General features: G+C 45.4%; 1 protein-coding gene across 1 annotated transcript in view; it reads right to left on the bottom strand.

The window, feature by feature from the left end:
* The window catches only part of LOC119450054 (elongation of very long chain fatty acids protein AAEL008004), a 391,994-nt gene that overhangs the window by 150,751 nt on the left and 218,959 nt on the right, over positions 1-22,284 (bottom strand). The gene's annotated exons all lie outside the window — the stretch shown is intronic.

Here is a 22,284-nt window from a genome sequence, read left to right as displayed (position 1 = left end):
CACGGAATGACCACGTCGGTTTGAACATGCGGTGTGGGGTGCGAGTGGGGGAGAGAGGAGATCGAGGGGGACAGTTCGAGCGGTGGCCTTCTGCAATGACCGTGTGACAAGTGATCCGATGCGCCACGTGCCTGCGGTGGAGAAAACGCGCGGTCCTTTCCTTCTGTCTCTCGAATGCGGTCACGTACAACGTATGCGCCAATGTTGCGGACGACACGCATTTTTTTTTCTTTCCTCTTTGTGGGAAGTTGCTGCGACGCCGGCGATTCCACCAGCTCTGGACCCCTCGTGCTTGCTCGGTCTCGCGCTCCATAGGTTGAGGTCTGTGGTCCTGAATTCATTAGGAACTGCCACTCAGACACGCGGACAATAAACAAAGAAAAAAAAAAGACCGAGATAGAACTCTTCGCGTTCAATCTATTCACGGTCGCGGGTGACGTTGAGCGCTGACGTTATTGCTTAGTGTTACTGGGCTGCCGATCCGATAAAGATGCTTGTTTTGCAATTCGCAACGGACTGGTTGGCATGGTGAGCTGCTTGGGCCTTTGATTGCGTCCGAACTGTGTAAGGAGGTTTTGCTGATGCATCCGCGTGCGCTCTCGAGCGCGCCGTTTCTCAATGTCGCCAACAAAATCATTTCCAGGTAGCCTGATACTTCCTGATCCGCATATGACCAGCAGGAAGGATCGGCGTCAATGTTTTCAAGTGCCCTTGAGCAAGAAGCCTTTAGCGCCGTTGATTATTCGCTGCATCAGCACCAGAAAGCAAGGGCTACCGAAGAACCCCCCCCCCCCCCCCCCCCCCATAAGCGTAACAAACAAAAAGAAACTAATGTACAAGGCCTGAGGAAAGTGCTGTTAAAATCATTTTACCCGGAAGCTTAGAGCGAATAATACTGTCACGATATGATCTCGTATAGGCGCAGTGCATGCTGAGAGTGAGTATTATACTCTTAGGATGTAAAACAGTCGCTGTTTATGCTAATCCGAGAATGACGGGCACTTCTGTATTTATTTGTGTTTTCCATTTCAGAAGTACTAATGGTACGGCAATATTTTCCTCGTGCTTTGCTTCGTTTCATATATTTTCTTTATTTCATACCCACCTTGGTTATTGTTGTGAAATATGGGGCCTAACATATAAAACTTACTTAACACCTATACTGCGGTTGCAAAAGCACGCCCTAAGAGTAATAACATTTTCTTTTGTTCATCATCCTAGTAGCATTCTTTTTATTGACCTTCGTATCCTTTCTATTACGGCTTTAAGAAATTATAAAATCACCTGTTTAGTTCATAAAATACTAAACACCAACTTCCCCTTACCCAACACCATATTTAACTTCCCACGTGCAAACAGCAGACAAGCAACTAACTTTAACTTAAACCTTCCTTACTGCAGCAATGTCTAATGTCTACGATTATTGGAGTTTTTTGGCGCTATAACATGGAACACTGTGCCTGTGGAAGTAAAAGTAACCAGAAACTTTGCTCTTGCATGTGAACGCTTCTTCATGTCTAGACAAGCGCAATAACACCTCCTTTACAAATTAATAGTTGTTCATGAATGCAATGTTATTATTCACTGAGAAAATGTGTACGTGGTTGACCTATATGCTATTTCTGTATTGGACCAGGTACTAGCCACATAGGCTATTGGTCCAACTATTTTTGTACGCATTCCTTGTATTGTAAAAATAAAGCTCATTTTGATTGATTGATTGATTGATTGATTGATTGATTGATTGATTGATTGGTTGATTGATTGATTGATTGATTGATTGATTGATACGCAAGCCTTTTTGATAACCGTAGTTTGATTTGAATAAATTGAAATTACGGTGAAGCTCAATTCAGCTGTGCGTACTGAGATTTCCTGCCATACTTGACAATGATCTATCCCATGCACGCTACTTTCCTTAGCTGAGATGGTAGTTCTTATTTTAAACTTTCCTGCCGGTCTTTCGCTCTCTTCCTCATTCGTTGTCATTTCTTACCTCTCTAACTTACCCATTTGACAGCTGTTATATCATAATCTGTCGCTCATTAAATTTTGTCTTTGTCATTGCGACATATATTTAGGCAGCTTTTCTTTTGACAACCTTTGCTAAATAAAAGGAACGCAAGGTTTTCTGGGCGCAATAACCTTCTCTTGCCTAAAATCCGATCCAATTATGGGAAATTTACACTTCGCTTCCGTGGTGTTGCACTTTGGAATTGCGTCCCTGTTAATATTAAAGCATATGCTTCATGACATTCTTTTAAACGCAACATAAAAAATTGTTAGAGAACCATCCTTTCCATTTCATAAATAATTTTGTGTTCCTGTCGCCTCAATCTTTTTTCTTCTTTTTTCTGCTTTTTTATTCCTCTATCCTGCTGTTATCACTGTATGTAAAAGTTGTAAATATATATATCATAAGAAGCCAACAAACAACGCCGCCAAGGACAACATAGGGGAAATTACTTATACTTACTAAGTGAATTAAAGAAATGATAAATTAATAGAAATGAAAATGGATGAGAAAACAACTTGCCGCAGGGGGGGGGGGGGGGGGGGGGGGGGGGGGGACGATCCCACGTCCTCGCATTACGCGTGCGATGCTCTTACCATTCATCCATTTTCATTTCCATTAATTCGTCATTTCTTTAATTCACTTTTTAAGTACATGTAATTTCCCATATATTTTGTCCTTGGTGCCGTTGTTTGTTGGCTTCTTATGATGTGATTAATAAAAATCCGGCCCCTCGGTTTCTTCTCGTTCACTACATGACGAAGGTCTCGAATCCGGCAACATTGATGCCTTCAGGTGGCATGTGTGGGTTTATTGACCAGTTGCCTTCACCCAGAAAGATCACGTACTCGTGGCGCCTGCGGCAGAAAGGATTTTCCACATCCGCCGCCAAGGTTTGTGAGTGGTGGCGCTGGCTAACACTCCCAGGGGTAGTTCTATAGTAGTAAAACATTATTAGCCCAGAAAGTGGATGGGGAACAGCGCCGCGGTAGCTCAATGGTAAGAGCAAAGCACGCGTAGTGCGTAGACGTGGGATCGTTCCCCAACTGCGGCAAGTTGTTTTTGAATTTCTATTAATTTATCATTTCTTTAATTCACTGATTAGGTACAAGTAATTTCCCCTATGTTGGCCTTGTTTTCGTTGTTTGTTGGCTTCTTATGATATATATATATATATATATATATATATATATATATATATATATATATATATAGCAGAGAAAGAAAAGCAAACATTGACGTTGAGTCACTTCGCACCGTGTCCCGAGCTTATCAAGTGCGCGTAAGTAAGCAAACGAACGAAACTCAACATATCCCGCTGTGGACAGAGGTCGTGAAACAAACCCCACCTTTCGCGTTCTGCCTGCGGCATGCGGAACAGGCAAGTTATTGACCCCTGCCTCGTTTCCTGCCTAAAACGAGGGTTCCTTCGCTTTTTACTTACCAACGTGCAGCCGCCACAGCACGGCGCGGTCGTTTTACAGCGTGCGCTCTCTCCCTCTATTTGTCTTCCTCCCCCCCATCTCGCGAAAATCGTACATTTTCCCTTCCTTGCTGTCATATGTGCTCACAAGCTAGCGAGTGCTAATGGTACGAAATGGCACGACACGACGCGGAGCATCTGAGAGAGCGTTGCTCTCTCTGGTATAACTTGTGGGAACGCAATAGAACCTGCTAGAAACTGGTTCAATGTTGTTGTTACGACAGGTCGGGGGCACTCCGGATAGCACTAATAGTCGTACCACAGTGGAAGGCTCCGGTTAAATCTTGAATACTTTCAGACTCTATGAACTATCCGAGGCAATAACTTAAGATAGGATAAGGGCAACACTTGTTTTCAATCAAGAAGGAGAAGAAGCTGGCTTCAGGAAAGGGTATTCTACATCCATGTCATCAATCAGGCAATCGACTGCGTATCAACAAAATCAACATATCCCAGCGTGGACAGATTCCCACCGCAATGCATCCATGGCCAGCAGTCATGGAGGCACTGTGTAATCAAGGAGTACAGTAAACATACGTAAATACTTTGGTAAATATCTTATAGATTCCACAATCCACAGCTGCCTTAATCCTCCACAAGAAAAGCGGGAAAATACAGATCAAGAAAGGGGTTAGGCAAGGATACAGTCTCTCCAATGCTATTCACTGCACACTTAGAAAGAAGTATGCAAGCTATTAGACTGGGAAGGTTTAAGAGTGAGAGCGAGAGAAAGAACTTTATTCAAGGAAAATAGGGTTAAGGGGGCCGGAGGGTGGCTCGTTAGTCCAGGACTCCAGTGGCTACCACCACGCGCCGGGCCTGGTCGAGGAGGCTAAATTGAGTCTTCAGGTTAGTCCGGGCGAGGATGGCTGCCCAAGGCTCCCTAAAAGAATGTTGTGCTAATCGAGGTGAATTTGAATTTTGGGGCCGCGATTTGCACTCCCATGTCACATGGGGAAAGGATAGCCTCCCACCACGCCAGGGGCATTTATTGGCATATCTGGTTGGCCAGATGGCATGCCACCACCCCAGATGTGGGTTGGTGTTCGTCTGGATATTTCTGTATAGCCGAACCTCCTCCACTGCTAATGGCGGGTTTGGCGCGGCAAGTTCTTGGCGTGAACGACGTTGATGTTCCAAGACATCGCACGATATATAGTATTTGCTTGTTATTTTTCATTGGGGTGTCGTTCCTTGCTCACATTGAGGTCTGTGAGGATCAACGGCGAATATCTCAACAACCTATGGTTTGCAATTGACATTGTCCTGTTCAGCAACGCTTGGGATGAATTGCAACAAGTGATTGAGGACCTTAGCCGAAATTGTGTAAGAGTAGGGTTGATGATTATTATGCAGAAGACAAAAGTAATGTTCAATAGCCTCGCAAGAGAACAAGAATTCTTGATTGACCATCAGTCTCTAGAGTATGTGGAAAACTGTGCTTATCTATAGGTCAAATATTCACAGGATGCCCTGATCATAACAAGTAAATTTATAGGAAAATAAAAATTGGTTGGAGCGCATACCTAATCATGACCGGCAGCATTACCCCTATCTTTGAAAAGAAAAGTGTACAGTCATTGCATTCAACCGGTACTAGCAGATGGGGCAGAACTAACAAAGAAGCTTGAGAAGAAGTTAACGACCGCGCAACGAGCGATTGAACGAAAAATCAGTAAATCCCGCGCGTATGTGGGAATCGATGTTAAGCGAATGTCGCCACCTTTTTGAACATCTTTTTTTCTATTTTGACCCTAAACTGATTCATTTATGTCTGCCGTCAGAAAGGCTGTTTAAAATGACCTTTCAATTGTGTTAGGAAAAAAATTAAAACTAATTAAAATTTAATTGCGAAAATTACCCAAAATATGCCTATCACGCTAGCAGTCATAACTACCGATCTTAACACACGAAATGAAAATGGCTTGGCAGCAATGTAGGTGAATTTGTAGGCTGTTCAATGAACTAGGTAGGATCTTAGCGTTGTCATCAGTATTAAGTATGTTATAACCGAGAAAACAAACATTGTGTAGTTTCACGTGATCGCATTTCATTTGAAATATTATAACATCAAAAGTTATTCATGGTTTTCAATAATCCTAGTTCATTGCACAGTTTGATGTTTAAGAACGAAGCATGGGAAGTTTCATTGAAAAATATTGGTTCATTGAAAAGTTACGAGCTTTTGCGCAACAAAAAACAACTGAAAATGAACTTCTGAAAAAAAACAAGAATTAAGTTTTGCAAACATTTAATATACATCAGTGGAGGTCGTAGGAGGCCTAAAACCCACCAGGCTCATATGTGGGTCCCTCGTTAGCGGCCACGAGTTCACCTTTAAATTGTTTTGTAGCTCGCCGTTTTTTTTTTTTTTTGAGTGTTTTTTGTCAACTGTCGACTGACGCTTGGCATTCTTCACGCGTGTTCGGTCGCTGCTGCGGTGTACTACTTATCATAGCTATTGTGTGGCTAAACATTCGCATGAGGACGTGGCTGCCGTATTGGGAAGTCGGTCGAAGCGGTGAGTGATACGCTGACTTTTGGCCTGCTCAAAATGACGACATTCTGCGATGACTGACTCCACTGTAGAGCAGTTCTTACACAGTAGCAGATTGAAGGAGTCATCGGTTATGCCTTTCAGTACGTGTCCCACTTTGTCCGCTTCAGGCATGTACGTGTCGACCTTGCGGCACAGAGACAACACCTCCTGAATATAGGAAATGTACGGCTCTGTAGACATCTGTGCACGAATTGCGAGTTCTTTCTTGGACGCTAGTTGTCGTCGGATAGGTTTCCCAAATAGATCGCGTAATTTCTGATTACAGACGTCCCAACTTGTCAGATCTTCCTCATGCGTCTCGAACCAGAGCAAATAGAAGATGACATTCGCAAGCATTATCGTCGGGTCCCACTTTTTATTGTGGCTCACGCGCTCATACATAGCCAGCCACTCATCGACGTCCACGCCGCTTGTGCCGTTGAATGTCCCGTGATCACGAAGGTGCAAGAGAATGACCGGTGACGGGCCTTGCTCACACTGGGTCGCTTGGTCGGTCATTGTGGTGGCAGCAACGCGCCGTCCGCTGCGAAGTTCCAGTTCCCGGTGTTGTGGCAAGCTTACCCAGCAGTTCCATCAAAGATGTTACGGGGAGATTTTATATACAATGGATAGTTTTACAATGCAAGGCGCACAACGCTGCAGCAATGATGATGATGATGATGATGATGATGATGAACCTCTGTCATGGCTCGCATCCACTAAGGGGGATAGTCCAAGAATCAGGCGGCAGTGGGTATGCTAAAGAACATTCGTATTTGAAAACAAGAAACGCAAAGTAAAAGACAAACAAAAAACAAAGAAACAAAGGCAGATGTTGCAATAACTAGATTACCATGCGAGCGAGAAGTCAGATGTGGGTAAGGCTAGCGCGTGCGCACCAGATAGCCACACCGTCGTCGTTGTCCAAGCACCGACCACAGGATCGCCGCTCGTGACAATATTTTAACATCTAGGACGTTTAAAGTGACGAAAAAATAGCTTTCACGAAGGCAGAACAACACGCGGGAGCAGTGTGAATAACACTGATGTCACGTCGTGTGCACCCGTGTGGCAATTTCTGCACTTTGAATATAAAACGGTAATGATATTAGCCTTGCTCAGTTTTAATCTTTAAAATATCTCATAACAAACTGATGCAAAAGTATCCGGCGCATTTGAACACAACAATAAGTTTGTTGTAATGACCGAAGTGTAGGTTTCGTTTTCAGAAAATGTCAGTTTCGGTTTCAGGGAGGTTTGTGGGCAGTTATAAAAAACAACATAACTTTTGAACAGAACCGGATAGAGACGTAACATTTTCTGCGCTACAATTCTGAATATCTACCGATTTCTAACTTATCAAAAAATTAAATTCGCTTTCTTTAAACAAAAAAAAACGTCATTTTAAAGGGTGGCGACATACCTTAAGCGAAGCTTTCCTTGATGCTTCCGCTGTTACGCAAACGTAACGCTAATGAATGAAATGTTTGCGCACAATGACGCAAGTGTTAAAGATGCCAGTGGAACGCTATGTTTAACCAAACGTAACGCAGCCAGGCAAGTGCGTCATAATGACGTAAATGTTGCAGACTTCATTACTCATTGCCTCTTGTAAGGGGTAGTGGGTAATGGGCTTGTGTTACCTCAGCGAGACGTTTTAACCCATGCCGACAGTATTACAACAACGCCGTGATGACGCCAGCATGACGGCAATTTGATGGCAACGCTGTAATGACGACGACAGAATGGTCATGATGGAACCCCGGCGGCCTGACAACCGCGACATGACAACAGCTGCATGATGATGATGATGCCAAGCCAACGAGTGCATTCTATAAGGGGCCACGATACATCGAACCCCTGATAACGAGGGTGTGAAGGCAACATAATGATCATGATGACCTGGCGATGACAAAGTGACGACGACATGTGGCTAGGAAATGATGACGACGTAGTTATAATGACTTAGTGGCGACGGCGGCAGTGACGACGACGGTACGATAGCAGCTGCATGGAGATGACGGCATGCCGAAGACTGCGTTATGATGACGATGTGACGATCGCATGACGACGTCAAGACGACCAAATGATAATGATGGTGCGACAATCACGAAGTACGCATATGATGAACGAATGACCACGAAGAACTGGCGACCACAGAATGACGATGAGTGCCCAAGGGCGGCAGGTTTTTGAGGACCACGACATGACAACGACGCAAGACGACAGCTTCATGACAATGAAGTCATGACGACGACTGCATGACGACTGCATGACGACGACAACGTGACGACAAAAGCGTATTTATGTTGGAGACCACGTCTACGCTTGCGTAAATCATCTGCTAGCTGCCGCAGGCTTCTCGGTTTTTCACTGTATCCGGTGCTAATCTGCACTATGCCCGGGTCAACAATCAGCTTGCGCAAGACAGGGGTCATTGGAGATAGCTAGGAGAGGCCTTCGTCCTGCAGTGGACTTCATGAAGACTGATCACGAAGGTGACTTACAAATTCTGCTTTGTAGAATAAATGACAGCGCTAAGCCTTGCCCGCGCTGTCGGCCTTTCTAAGTGACGCCACGACTCAAAACACGCAGGCTTTCTGCTTTTGTCACGAATTCAGCCCGACTAGAGTCATACAGGAGCATGTTGTAGGCAAAAAACAAACATTTATAATTAAAGAACGAATATTATACAAAACATCCCTAAACAGACAGTGCACACACGTTAAGAAGACCGAGAACTCTACACAATATATATGTCCTGCTCGAAAAGTCCTGACCATTTAGTCGTCCAGGCTGACGTGTCGCCGTCTCGAATCAACCGCTTTGACACAGTCAGGTCGTCAAGTAGCGCTGCCTTTGCATAAGACGGCGCCTGGCGAGTAGGTAGCCACCTTAGCACTGCAGGGGGCTAGATCCTTGGTGGCCGCCGTTGCACAGAAAGGGGCTAGGTGAATGGTGACGTGTTGACGCTTGGGCTGGCCTCCCTGGCACAGGACGGTGCCGGAACTACAGCGGTAACCTGCCCGGATACTGCTATGCACCGTCGCAGCACGGCGTGCCGGTGCGGTGCCGGTGGGTCCCCTCTCCGGGCCAGGTATTCTGAGCCGCCCTCTATATACCGTCTCCAGGGCAGCATCTGGAGATGCGTCCGCACTTGATGATGATGGTATGGTATGGTATGGTATGGTATGGTATGGTATGGTATGCCTTATATGATGGTGCACACCCACTGCGGGGAATTGGCCAAGATTTGTATGATGATGACAAGATTGATGTTCTTTTCCGGCGCGTGCCCACTTGTGGGATGTATCATGTATCAGGCGGCAGGAGAATTCTTATTTGAAGAGGAGAAACGCCACTTAAAAGGAGGGGGGGGGGGGGGGGAGAGAGATTCACCGACGATTACGATACTCCCTAATGCGACATTTGAGCGCAGCTATATGCGTGTTTTTATTTCGCGATATACTCAAAGAATTTTAGAGAGACATGTAGCAGAGTCGGCAATCGTCGAAAACCCACCCCATCTGTGGGTCAAGCACGCCGGCTTTTACACCTGGCTCGTCGAAGATTCCAGTGTAATCGCTGGTGCCGCTTGGCTTCCAGAAATTACTACACAATTCGCGTCACGCATATAATCAGATTACAAAACAATCGCAAACCATGACAACTGAAACAAGCGCGAACGAGACCAAACCAAGCAAACCAAACAAGCGTGAGCGAGAGCTGACGCAAGCAGACGATAGTACGAAACGAGCGGTCTGGCTGAAACCAGATACGAATACGTATCGAGCGGTCGGGCGTGTCCGCAGGAAACTACTCTCCCCCGCGCACGTCACCGAAGGGCCCGGGCCGCTGTCATTGGTCTCCGCTTTAGTCTCCGCCGTTCGCGGCTCGCGTCTTTCATCTTTCGCTGTGGTGCTCGTTCGCTCGGTTACGCCGCCGAAGCTCGCCGCAGGAACGGGCCATTAAGAGCGGCGCGCTAAAAGTTCCGGAAAATTAGAATAGTGTGCAAGTGAGCTGTCAGACTAATTCAAGGAAAGTTCTCAAGGCCACGTCATCTACTGACCTGTCACCTCAGCACCTTCTCTTTGTCACCCGTCGTGGAAGGGCGGCGGCTTGCAGCTTGTTTCTGGCTACAAAAATATTTTATGTACTGCAGATAATTGATTGTGCCCAAACTTACATTCAACGTTTTCACAGAATACTCGCTACGTTTGTGTGGTTTTCTATCCATGAGCTTATGAGGCGCGATAATATCTTTAGACCCGTATGTGCTGGCGGACTTGGTCTGGTGCATATATTGTTTTCACAAATGGTTGTTGTCGTAGACCAGAGTGGTTGCATTTATTTGTGCCAACGTTTTTGATGTAAATACGTTGATTTGTGCGACAAATTGTTTGTCGTTTCTTCTTTTTTTTCGAGATATCTTTTCGAGATATTTCGCACCCAATACTATGATCATTCATACAAATTAACTTAGGCAATGCTTTACCCAACCTGGTAGTTTCATCCCAATATTCTGAACGACCTTGTTTGTTGGGTTTTATGTATGAAAGGGTTTTATGTATGAAAAAAATGTCACAGTTTCGCCCTAAGGGCGAAGCAATGAATGCGATAGCAACACAGCAATGTCATACGATGTAAGGTGAGCGGCTTTGGTAGCAATATAAATTGTAGTAAACATGAGCTGATTAAGTAAGCAGGTGTGCTGCGGCGTAAGTAGACCGACATGTAGAGAGACTCGATGACCACGAGAAGGCGCGTGTGAAACGGTGGTGTTGATGAGAAGCGCTTCCCGTGGGCAGCGCGTGCGAAGGGACACACCTGTAGCGCTGCACTGCCGATCCGGGCAGCATTACATGTGTAGCGTGCGTTGGAAAATGTTGCCCGACTATTACTAACTGAATGAACAAGCGTGGTGTGAGCGCGCACAAACAAACATGAATAGATCACACTGAATGACTGCAGACAACGACTGTCAAAACGCTGGCAGCAAGCCCATACGTTGCAGCGGGCGAAGGTATGTGCGGTCTATCGCTTCAACAGAAACTGAGCGGCGAATGCACAGTGCATAAAGGTCAGAGCCGTGTGGAGATAAGAGACGGTGCGGTCGAACGACGAGCGCGGTTGTTGGCAGCGTAGAAGTGCGTACTGTGTCTGCTGAATCCAAAAATGTGCGCCGATCCTGGCGGTAGTGCAGAAAGGGTCCAAGCACAATGGTACATTCCCCTGTAACTAGCGAAGATGGTAACATAGCTGTTTAAGCCGACCGTCAGTCCGTAACGCGCGAACAAAAAAACCTCGCTGACCGATGACGTGACCTGCGTTGCCTAGCAACAGCTGGCACAGTTGTGCAAGGCTTCGCAAGGCTCCGCGCTGCTTCGCTAGGCCTCCGCCTAATTCCGCCCACCTGCCTAGCCACTGCGCGCAGCGCATAGCTGCGTTAGCGTTCCGTAGGGTGGGTGGGACACTGGGGCTTGACTGTGACGTCAACGTGGATATAAAAGGCTCGTTTGCAGCGGCAGTTTGCCATATGTAGCAATGGGGAGGCCGAGGAAGATCCGCACTCCCGAGGAGGAGGCCACTTATCGGTAATCGCGTCGCGCGGCCATGCGATCGACGACGCCGAGCACTGCATTGCAAAACCTCGATGAAAAACTTATAATACGATTAAAATCTTGATATAACTTGTCAAAACTTAGGAAAGACTAGTGAAAAATTAGCAAGATTTTAGCAAAGGCCAGGACTACCTAGATGCCCATCAGCTCCGCTGTCTCTTAAGCATTGCGCGCTTAGTGCAAGCTTCTCCAATCTTTTTTTTTTCTTTAAGTTACACAGTGAAACGGTATACCTGTGTAAACTTTCCTTGCACAAAAAAAGGCATTTTTCTATCCACTGTAAATTCTCGCCTTCGCGATGTACCCGAAACTATAGAACATTGCTTCGTACGGTGTGAAGATGTAATGGTATTTTGGGATGTGCATCAAAGGACTCCTAAGAAAGACTTTATTTTGAAACAGCATACCATCCGATACTTGATTGTATCCCACGGAGAAGACGTGCCATTTGATATGTTTTTTCCTAAGTTGACTAAATAGCTTATGGAAGACACGCCTGTTGGACCGAAGTGCTGAACCCATTGTTTCGTCAAAATTTCAGTATGCTCAAATGATTGTACACTTAGAAGAGATGTATGACTTAACAGAGTTTCAACTGAACTGGCATCATCTCTTGATAAGTTGCTTGTCATTGCCACTTTTTTAAAGTTCAAAACTACTTGTAGTTTTTTTTTTTTTTTTTTTTTTGTGCTGCATGGCGTGCACAGCGTGATTTATAGGTCCTTTCTAGGCCATGAATATGAGATGTGTTGGCCAGTGCCATGCATGTTTCTCGCGTATGGTACGTTTTTCGCATATACATGATGCAATAAATACCATGTAAAAAAAAAAAAAAAAAAGCCGTGGTGGCGTAGTGGCTTTGGCAATGCGCTGCTAAGCTCGATCGCACGGGATCACATCCCGGTGGCGGCGGCTGCAATTCGATGGGGACGAAATGCAGAAACGCCCGTGCACCGTGCATTGGGTGCTCGTTAAAGGATCTCAGATGGTCAAAATTAATCCGGACTCCCCCACTAAAGCGTGCCTCATAATCACATCACGGTTTCTGCCCGTAAAAGCCGCAGAATTTTATTATTTTTTATCATTCTCTTTGTATTCTTCATTTTCTCCCATAGCTGTCGCGCGCCAATTATCTGTCCTCTTCTTTCTCTTCATATCTTGTTGGGAGCTTCACTTCGTTTCCTTTGTGTCCTCCTTCACTATATTTACTGCGGAACACTTGAGCCCATGGCATTTTCACATCGTTCGATAGGCTGTCGCCGCGATCCAAGTGCGTAGGATGTCCACTTTACTTGGTGACCACACTCTTCTGCCAAAATCTTAACACCGACATTGCGCAGCGTAAAATTGACGCTGGGCGACGCCATGCGGAAAATACACCCGGAATACGTTCCATATGGATTGCACTTCAAGAATGTTTTGAGGCAACTACAACAACAACTTCAAGAGAGATCAGTAAGCAAGATTACGCAAGTCTAGAATGGTAAGGTTCCCGAGCTCTTTCTTCGTTCATTTGGCGGGAAGAGACTGATTATAACTGAAAATAATTTAAAAAGAAAACGTGAGCGGCTGCATCAACTGCAAATGTGCTTTTAACATATATTTATTCTGTTACAGAAGTGTTTATCGCGTTAGAGTTAAAAGTAGGTGGACATCGTAAATAAAGTTAAAAGTAGGCGGAGTCCAGTCGAAATGGGAAGTCCTGCGGTTTCCAGTTCCGCTGTATTGGCACAAGAAATACATATAGAGAAAAAGACGACTGAAAGGCTCCAGTCCAGGATGTCAAACAACTCAGAGCTGTCCGTCCTTGAAGATGCCCGAGTCGTCTAGTGACAGCTCGGCGGCAGTCACGGAGGTCGACCACTCCTCGTCGGAGCACAGTGCGTTGTAGTAGTCGTGCACGTCGCGGCCGTCGTCAGCCGCCTTCCTCGCGAGCCACAGCGCATGGATCCACGATGCCAGCTTGTTGATGCAGTCAAGGGCCACGGCATAGACGCTTCGCCTTGCACTCTGCCTGACCGCGCAACGCGACCGGAGCTGATTGTGTATGCGAGAAAAGATGCGGAGCAGTCTGGTGCTCTTGGGGCCCAGCAGGGCTGACTCGCCGAGCGGTGCACCTTCCTCGGGTGGCGGCTCACCTCGGCTCATCTTCTCGCCTGGTTGGAGCACGGCTGGAGACGAAGGTCTTCCACGCAGCTCCACATATTTCACGTCTGGCGATCTGTTGTCCATGTCCGATCGTCGAGGAGCAGCAGTCACAGCCAGAGACTGCCGGTGACGATGCCTAAGGCTTCTTCTTCGTCTTATTCTTCTGTCCAAACACTGGCTCATAACCAGGAAGCCGATGGTTTCACATGTATTTTTAATAATATTATAACAAAAATAAAATTGTGCATAGCGGAGCGTGGGTTAAAGAAGGATAAATTTAGATAATAGAAGGAAAACTGTTAAGAATTTCGAGATAAGATAATTTAACATCAAGAAATAAAATAATAAAAATTAATGATAATTTTAGGCTTCTCGCAAGAGAATAATGACGATTGCGAGGCCGGGGGAGAGAGAGACGGTGAGGAAGGCAGGGAGGTTAACCAGATGTTAGAATCCGGTCTGCTACCCTGCGAGACCGGAATGACAACACAACGGCACCCATAGAGCTAGTACTATGAGACCTAACCATTGATATAGATCTGCGTTCGGTGCCCGTACGTTTGATTCTATAATGGCAGCGTCATCTGTTTCAATGCTGGTTTTGGTTGACTTCGTTACATCCGGAACATTTAAGCACACCTGACGCAGTGGGTAGGGCAACTTGCGAAAATGTGGCGCGAGGTCTTTGCGTGGGCAAGAGCCCCAAGAGGTGATCGGGGACGCGGAAAAAATGACGAATGTGCAGATGTGATTTTTTCCCGCACGTGAATCTCAGTACCTGGGCAATCGAGAACTCTTTCGTTCTTTTTTTTTTTTCTTTTTTTTTTAGGTACGCGCAACGGGGGCTCCACAAAAGATTTCCGTCGTTTATTACACCCAAGTATCTATGGGCCTTTCCATAATTGATAACGTGTCCATTAATAGAGACTTAATATGGCGTCACAAGTTTGCGTGTGAATGCAATCATGCGCATTTCTCGGTCGATACAGCCAAGCATTATGTTCGAAGGTACGCTGCTGCCAAGGTTGCTGCCCCCTGCAATCACGTATGCATCCGAAGGCGAGTAACCGCAGAAGTCCCAAGTCAAAATCTGTGAAGTCACGGCGAGCTTGTGCAGGAACCTTACGGTGGCCTCGGCCACTTGTCTTTTGTTATTGCATCTTTTCTGACGTGCCAAGCCTTCTCTCACGGTAAGAGGGGCCGCTTGCCTATTGCAGAATTGTAATTTACTAATACAGCTAAGTTAATATTATCTTTCGTGACCCTTTGAGGAACTAGTGTGAAGCCCGAGATCTCGGCAGTGCGTACCGACTCGCACGACATCTCAAACCAGGTGCTACCCCCAGTTTGCAAGGAAATTATTTGGTATTATGATGATTGATTGATTGATTGATTGATTGATTGATTGATTGATTGATTTCTGTTCACCAACTCGATGCAGCACGGAAGCCATGAGAGACACGGCAGTGAAGAGCTCCCGGATTGTTTTGACTACTTCCGGTTCTTGAACATGTAGCTTAACGTGGTACATCAGCGTTTTTGCATTTGGCATCCATTTGGCCACCGCGGTTGTGAATCGACCCTGAGACCTTGCGCTCCGCAGCATAACGCCGTAGCTACTGATCTAGCATGGCACATCATCTTGGCGAGGTGTATGAGAGGATGCAGAAACTTGCGACATCTGTCCTATCGCTTCTTAAGCCTCTTCAAGTAAAATTCTTCTGTCTGCTGATACAACCACTCATTTGCAGCATTAGTTGCTTCCAGAACACTCCTAACTCGCAGTTCTTTCAGGTGTTTTTTTTTTTTTAATTGGGGAAGATATGGCAGTCAGAAGGAGCCAGGTCGGGCGAATAGGGTGGATGGGACATCAGATGGGACATCACTTAATTGAAAGCCCAAGCTGGTCAGTCTTACCATTACCCGTGTACTTAGATTTAGGTACACGTTAAAGAATCCCAGGTGGTCCAAATTAAACCGGAGTGCCCCACCTGCGGCGTGTCTCATAATCAGATAGCGGTTTTCGCACGTAAAACCCCATAATTACATTTTGTTTATGGTATTACCATTTTTTTTTCACTTGCAACATGTGAACAGCCATGTATAAACATTTTAAAGGAATCGTTTTCTCAGGAAGTATAAATAGTGTGTTTGGGCACCTAGTGTGTGCGTGTCATTGTGACACGCCACTGTCATCAGTTTGCATACCTGGTGACTGTGTCATTGTGTTCGTCATTGTCAGTGTCATTAGCCTGCTCATCAGGTGATGGTACTGGTAGTGCATGTCAATTTGACGTGGCAGCTCACATGAAAGGAATGTGAGCTGCCACGATAGGCAAAACACAACGGCCTACTAAGGCTTTCGATGTCCATGCAAAATGACATTAAAGGCAGGATGAAGCTTCTTCTTAAAAAAAGAAATAAAGACACCATCTACAGTCACATCCCAAATTCGATTTATCGCTAGTATACCAGTCTTTCTATCTGCAGGATGTGTCCGTTAAGGGAACTAGATAGTCAACTTGGGCTTGGGGATCCGCAAAAGACAACCAAGGGATGTACCCTGAGTACTCGGCTCCTGTGGCAACGTCAGATGTTCCACATCAGCTTCGACAACGCGGGAAAGACTGAGAGCTTGAAAACAATACCCGATGGTGACACAATAATTTTGCAGAGGCATTGCTGAAGTTCCTACACGATACAGAGTTACAAGTCTAATTTGATTTTCTTTTATCTCATATATGCATTGCGGCGATAGCCGATATTCTAGTTGACATTAAGAAAAAAAATTACGCGTATCCCCCGCAATGTGGGAATCGATTTAAGCGAAGCTTCGTGTGCTGTTTGTGCTTTCATTTATGATAATCAGCGGTGATGTCGACGGCGAATGTTTAATTTCTTCAGCGTTTATCCCGATACGAGAGTGGTGAGTTGATGTTAAACGTCACCTTGCGTGCACCACTGCTGTTTGTCTGCACAGGGAGTCGTGCTTGCTTGAGGCGTTGTTGTGCTCCGACCAATGCGAGGGTTGTCATTGCCTCAGATCGCATCGTGGTGGAAGTGGTAAACTTTAATTGAATTATGGGGCTGTACGTGCCAAAAGCACAATCGCAGTATGAGGCACGACGTAGCGGCGGACTCCGGATTAATGTTGACACCCTGGCGCTCTTTAACGTGCGCCTAAATATAAGTGCAGGAGCGTTTTTTTTTTTTGTATTTCGCTACCGTCGAAATGCGGCTGCCGCGGTTGGATTCGAACTCGCGACCTCGAGCACTGCCGTAGCCGCAAAGCTACCGCGGCGGGCCCAGAAGTGTTGATTTGACGTGCGACCGCTTCCGTAGTGTCGCCTAGACCTTACGGTGTTTAATGCGGCTCTGCTGTGCACAATTTAAAAAAGAAATAAAATTCTGGCGTTCTACGTGCCAAACCACGATCTGATTATTAGGCACGGCGTAGTGGGAGACTCCGGATTATTTTTACACCGTGGGGTTCTTTACCGTGCATCTAATTAACGGGTAATAGGCGTTTCCGCATTTCGTCCCCATCGAAATGTGGCCAGGAATCAAATCCGCGACCTCGTGCTCAGCAACGCAACGCCAGCTATAGCCAAAGGCACCAGCGGCAGTCTAACCACAATATGATTTTTCGGCTTGGGCACATTCGTCAGACACTGCGAAGATATTCAGTGGCGCGAAAGAGCAGCAAGAACAAGCAAATACGACAAAGAAAGAAACAAAATTTTACGAATATATATCAGCAAGCAGTTTGTGCTTCTTGATCCTAGTTTTTTTTTTTTTTCAATTCACTGAATGCCGTCTACATTCGTGATTTCAACGCACAAAAGCAGGACGTACGGCAGGAACAGTTGCACGCTAACGGAGACCTATATCTTTCAATATGCGTTGAAGGACTCTGCTTAAAGGCATATAATTGAAACACCTAGTCGGAAACCACTATACGACTTTGACAAAATTTCCATTTAACTTCCTCGTAGGCTTTCACCGGCACAGAGCGGCGCATACTTGCGGGCCATGGGAGCAGGATAACTTCGCATAGTTTCAACCAAGCCATCAAACGTTCAATGCATGTACGCTATCTTTCTCGATTTCCCTAGCGTGTGCATTCACCCAAGAGTGTGCGCACGTTTGCTAAATTAGTTCCCGCGTCTGCTGTGCACCTGCTCTGGGCACGGCCTCGAGAACTGCCCTCATTTTCCTCTAAATTTGCATACGTTTTCCTCCAGCAGGCATACTGAGCACTTCAATCACATTCTTCATTTGTTGTTTGTAAATTACAAATTCACAGGAAAATAGGCTACCTTGCTAAGACACACTAACGAAACCGAAATCTGCCACCTTCTCGCTGACTCCCCACCGTCCGCTCACACACTAACGAATAGAACTATGTGATCAAAAATAAACTACAAAAAGAAGAGGTTCTGAAAAGCAAATACGTCACAAGTACTGCAGATGCACAAACATGCGCACTTTAGCAATACGCAAACTATTAAATAAAAAATATATATCGACGTAAAGATAGAGGTGTCGCGCATTAAAACCGTGCAGCTAATATAGGTTCATGGAACTGTGCACTAAGAACGCTAGTAAGCACACACACTAACATAAAGTTCATGTGAACCTACATAAACGTTCAGTGTGGGTAGCGCTCACAGGAGCGAAATGAAGAAAGTTAAGTTGCTGCCCAGAAAAGACAGTCCCCGTAGCGCTGTCTAAACGCATTATTTATCTTGTCCTGTTTTCTCGCAAGGCTCGCGTTCTCAGTCGATTCGATACGTCGTGGTAGGAATGTGCTTCTTTCCTCGATGAAAGCGACAGTCCTTTGATGCCGGTGGCGTCGCCCAGTAGCAAGGTCGGGAACCAGCAACGAGAGGTGGCAACAAAGCGTGCTCATAGCTGGCACACTGCGGCGCGATGGAAGCAGTCACCCGCGTAATTCGCAGATGTTTCATTACATAGACCGATTATTGCAAATTTCAGTGCGTTGTACAACGAATTCAAGTTCAAAGGTAACGTATGTCACACCATCTCTCACCCGTTTTGATATGAAGTGTCATCTCACGTGTTTGACACTTCCGAGCCAATCAGCATGACAACTCAGTGGCGGCGTACAAGCTGACCGCTGGCCCCTTTGACCTTGACGATCTTTGTGTGCCAGTCCTCACACCAGAAGGCGCTGCTAAAGTTCCTCCGGATAAGCGACCTATAGCTGAACGACTTGGACAACCCCGCGTTCTTTTTCAATGTGCGTGCGTGTGCGTGTTTGTTCTCTCCCTCTCTGTTCGTGTGCTTTTCCTTTTTATTGTTCTTTCTCCCCTTACTCCTTCCTCAGTGAAGGACAGCAATCAAATCAAATCAAATCAAATTTTATTTCAAATACATTTTCACAGACAATGTTTGCTGCAAGTATGAACCAGATATCCTAGCAGCACGTTCTACTAAGCGAACTGAATTTTCGCATCTCATTTCTCTCTCTCTCTCTCTAACTCTCCTACTGGTTCTTTTCAGTGTAGTATGTGCCGGTTTGCGTGAGCGTTGGGACGAAAACTTCAGGCGCAAGAAACAAGAAAGGAGCACTGAGAGAGAGCGAAGATTATAAAGTAATTGGCGTGCGAATATTCAAAATTTCGAATGCGAATTGAATGGCCCTTTGTCAATCAATTCATATTCCTATATTCATAATTCATATATTCCATTCGAGAATTCCCTATTGCAAGTTTCCTATTGCAAGTTTTCGAAGGTTCGTTTCACTTCGAATATACCGGGTGTTCAAAGTTAAGCTTTACGGAATTTTAAAAAATCGCCTGTGGCAGGTAGCATAATTCTTATCATTGAGATATAGGTTATTCGAAGAGGCGGGCATTGGTAGCACGAGAAATCGAAACACATCTTCAACTAATGAACAAAAATTGACTAATGAACTTCTTAGTTAATTACGTTACGACAGATATTGCAATTTACGAATTGTAGCCGGTGAGTTTGCAAGAAGCATTAATATTGACGACTAAGCGATTTAAGAGGATTAATAAGCAAATTAGTCTAATCGAATAACGAGGATGACTCAGCGAATTAATAGGGATGACTAAGCAAAGTAAACTAAGCGAATTAAGGGGGACGACTAGCGAATTAAGAGGATGATAGGAAACGAATTCAGATTATGAGTAAGCGAATTAAGAGGATCTCTAAGCGAATTGAGAGAATGACTCAGCGAAACACGAGGATTATTCAGCGAAATAAGAGGGATGACCAAGCGAAGCAGAATAAGCGAATAAAGGGGATGGGTAAGCGAATTAAAAGGGATGACTAAGCGAAGTAGAGCAAGCGAATTAAGTGGGATGTGTGCGTCATGTGTCCGTGTTAATTGAATCGGCACTTGTGCTTTCGCCTTCAAGTCGTCTTAGGGATAAAATAAGAGACCCTGTGAATTCTTCGTTACTGTATTTCAACCGCATCTTTCTTTCTTTTCTGTTTTTTTTCCACCATGTGCTATGGTGTACTTGTGTTGCATTTTTTATTTAGGCAAATATTTCTTCACGTACGTCATCAAAGGTCATCGCAAGTGTATTGTCTTTGGCATCTGGTGTTTATCATTGTTCGGCCTAAGCAGACACCCTTCATTGTATAATGTCTCCCGCATATATAGCCTTTTTTATCTCCAGTATACGAAGTTCTTTCAGTATGTTGTGTTCATGCGTAAACTGGCTGATAGAGTTTTAAAACACCATTAAGTTTTGTGTTATCACATTTTTTCTTTCACGTAAGGTTATTACACTCTGAGTTTATTCCAAATCCGCCGTTTATTTGCCTTTCGCTATCGCTCAAAAATGCTCGGGCGGCGCCCATTTTGCCTATGTGCCAAGTGGCGAAAGGCTAACTGGGAGCGGCCAGAAAAATTTTGACCAATCACGGAGGGGTAAGGCGGATTTGGAATAATTACTCAGAGTGGAATACTTTTACGTTATCGCGACCATGCCGGCAAGACACGCCGTAATGGACGACTCTGAAACTATTCCAATCCCCTCCAGTTATTTGCCACCCGCCTAAATCTAAGCACGAGAATACGTCATAAATTCATTCCGTCCCATCTGAAACGCGGAGACCGCGATCAGAAATCGAACCTGAGCCAACAATCGTGCTTAGAAACATAACTTCCATAGTCAATGCCAGGAGGCACCAGGCGGGAAAAACGCGTTATGGTTAAAAATGTTTAATGTAGTCGCGAAACCTTGACGCAAACCTTGTTTACGCGATTTTCCTATATAACCATGCACGAACATCTGTACAGATGTTCATGTTTTGAACACTTTGCACTACCTCTGAATTCTGCTGCGTAAAGAAAACGTTGTAACAATTTTAGCCCTGCGGCCATCCCTATAGAGCGTAACCTATTTTATCTCTTGGTGGCGATCCAAGCATTCCAAGTGCACGAGCCGCTCCGTTAGGCGAGGCTCGCGCTAAACATGCACCAGACTGGTGGGCTCTGTTTGCATACGTACCTGCATTCGTTACGAAGACATGTAGGTGCGAAAAAATGCCGATGCGCCTGCAGCAAGGACGTAAGTCCAAAATTAATGAAGTATATGTATTAACGTGGTAAACCACAGAATTGTGCCAATTGCCATGGCTTATACAAACCACGCTGAGACAAAGCACAAGTGCCACAAGATCGCACCATCGAGAGACCATCTTTGTTAGACCAGGTGTTGCGTTGAAATTTTCTCTGCAAATGGTGGTCGTCAAATTCTTGTTTTAGTGAGTTTGCCGCACTGACGTCATAGAGCACTTCGCAGACTCCTTGAATTCTGCTGTACATAACAGTGCGAAGGAAAGCTTAAAACGCTTTTATTCGAGCGACGAATCCCACAACTCGAACTGCCTAATTTCTAGGTAGCGGCCCAAATGTGTGTAGCTTCTTTTTATGCGTGGCTCGGGCAGCGGGTAAACGAAATCCTCAGGCCTGAACCAACGTTTAGACAAGAGGACGTGCCTTTGCCAGGGCAACGTACGACAGCTGAGCAGTTAGCGCTAACGTCTGCCTAGCCACATAGCCTATATAGGTGCGAAAACGGCAGGGATTCAGATGTAACAGATTTATTTCTGAGGTGCATGCTCCGAATAAGAAGAAAATACCCTGTATTTCGAAAGCAACACGCGAGCAAAGAAAAAGATTGTACAGGGCCACTCAAAGACAGGAAGCCTTATGAATGATTTGATTTGATTAGAAACACCGGTATAGTGGTCCCGGCGAAGACAGTGACTACGATGGGAAGAGGGTGACGACAGTATTAGCGGTACGACGACAGTATGTGACAGGTCACACGACCTCGACGGAATTCTTGACGGGTACAACGTAGCAGTATTTTTTTTTCTTTGTTTTGTCACATTTTTTTGTGCCAGTGAAAGACGACGACGCTAAACTTGACGGTGATGTGTTCTACACAGTCAAGAAAACTGGACGAAG

The sequence above is a fragment of the Dermacentor silvarum genome, chromosome 4, assembly GCF_013339745.2.
Source record: "Dermacentor silvarum isolate Dsil-2018 chromosome 4, BIME_Dsil_1.4, whole genome shotgun sequence".
In the NCBI taxonomy this organism is placed as follows: Eukaryota; Metazoa; Arthropoda; class Arachnida; order Ixodida; family Ixodidae; genus Dermacentor; species Dermacentor silvarum.
The sequence above is the reverse complement of the archived record's forward strand: the minus strand, read 5'-3'. Positions and strand labels throughout refer to the sequence as shown.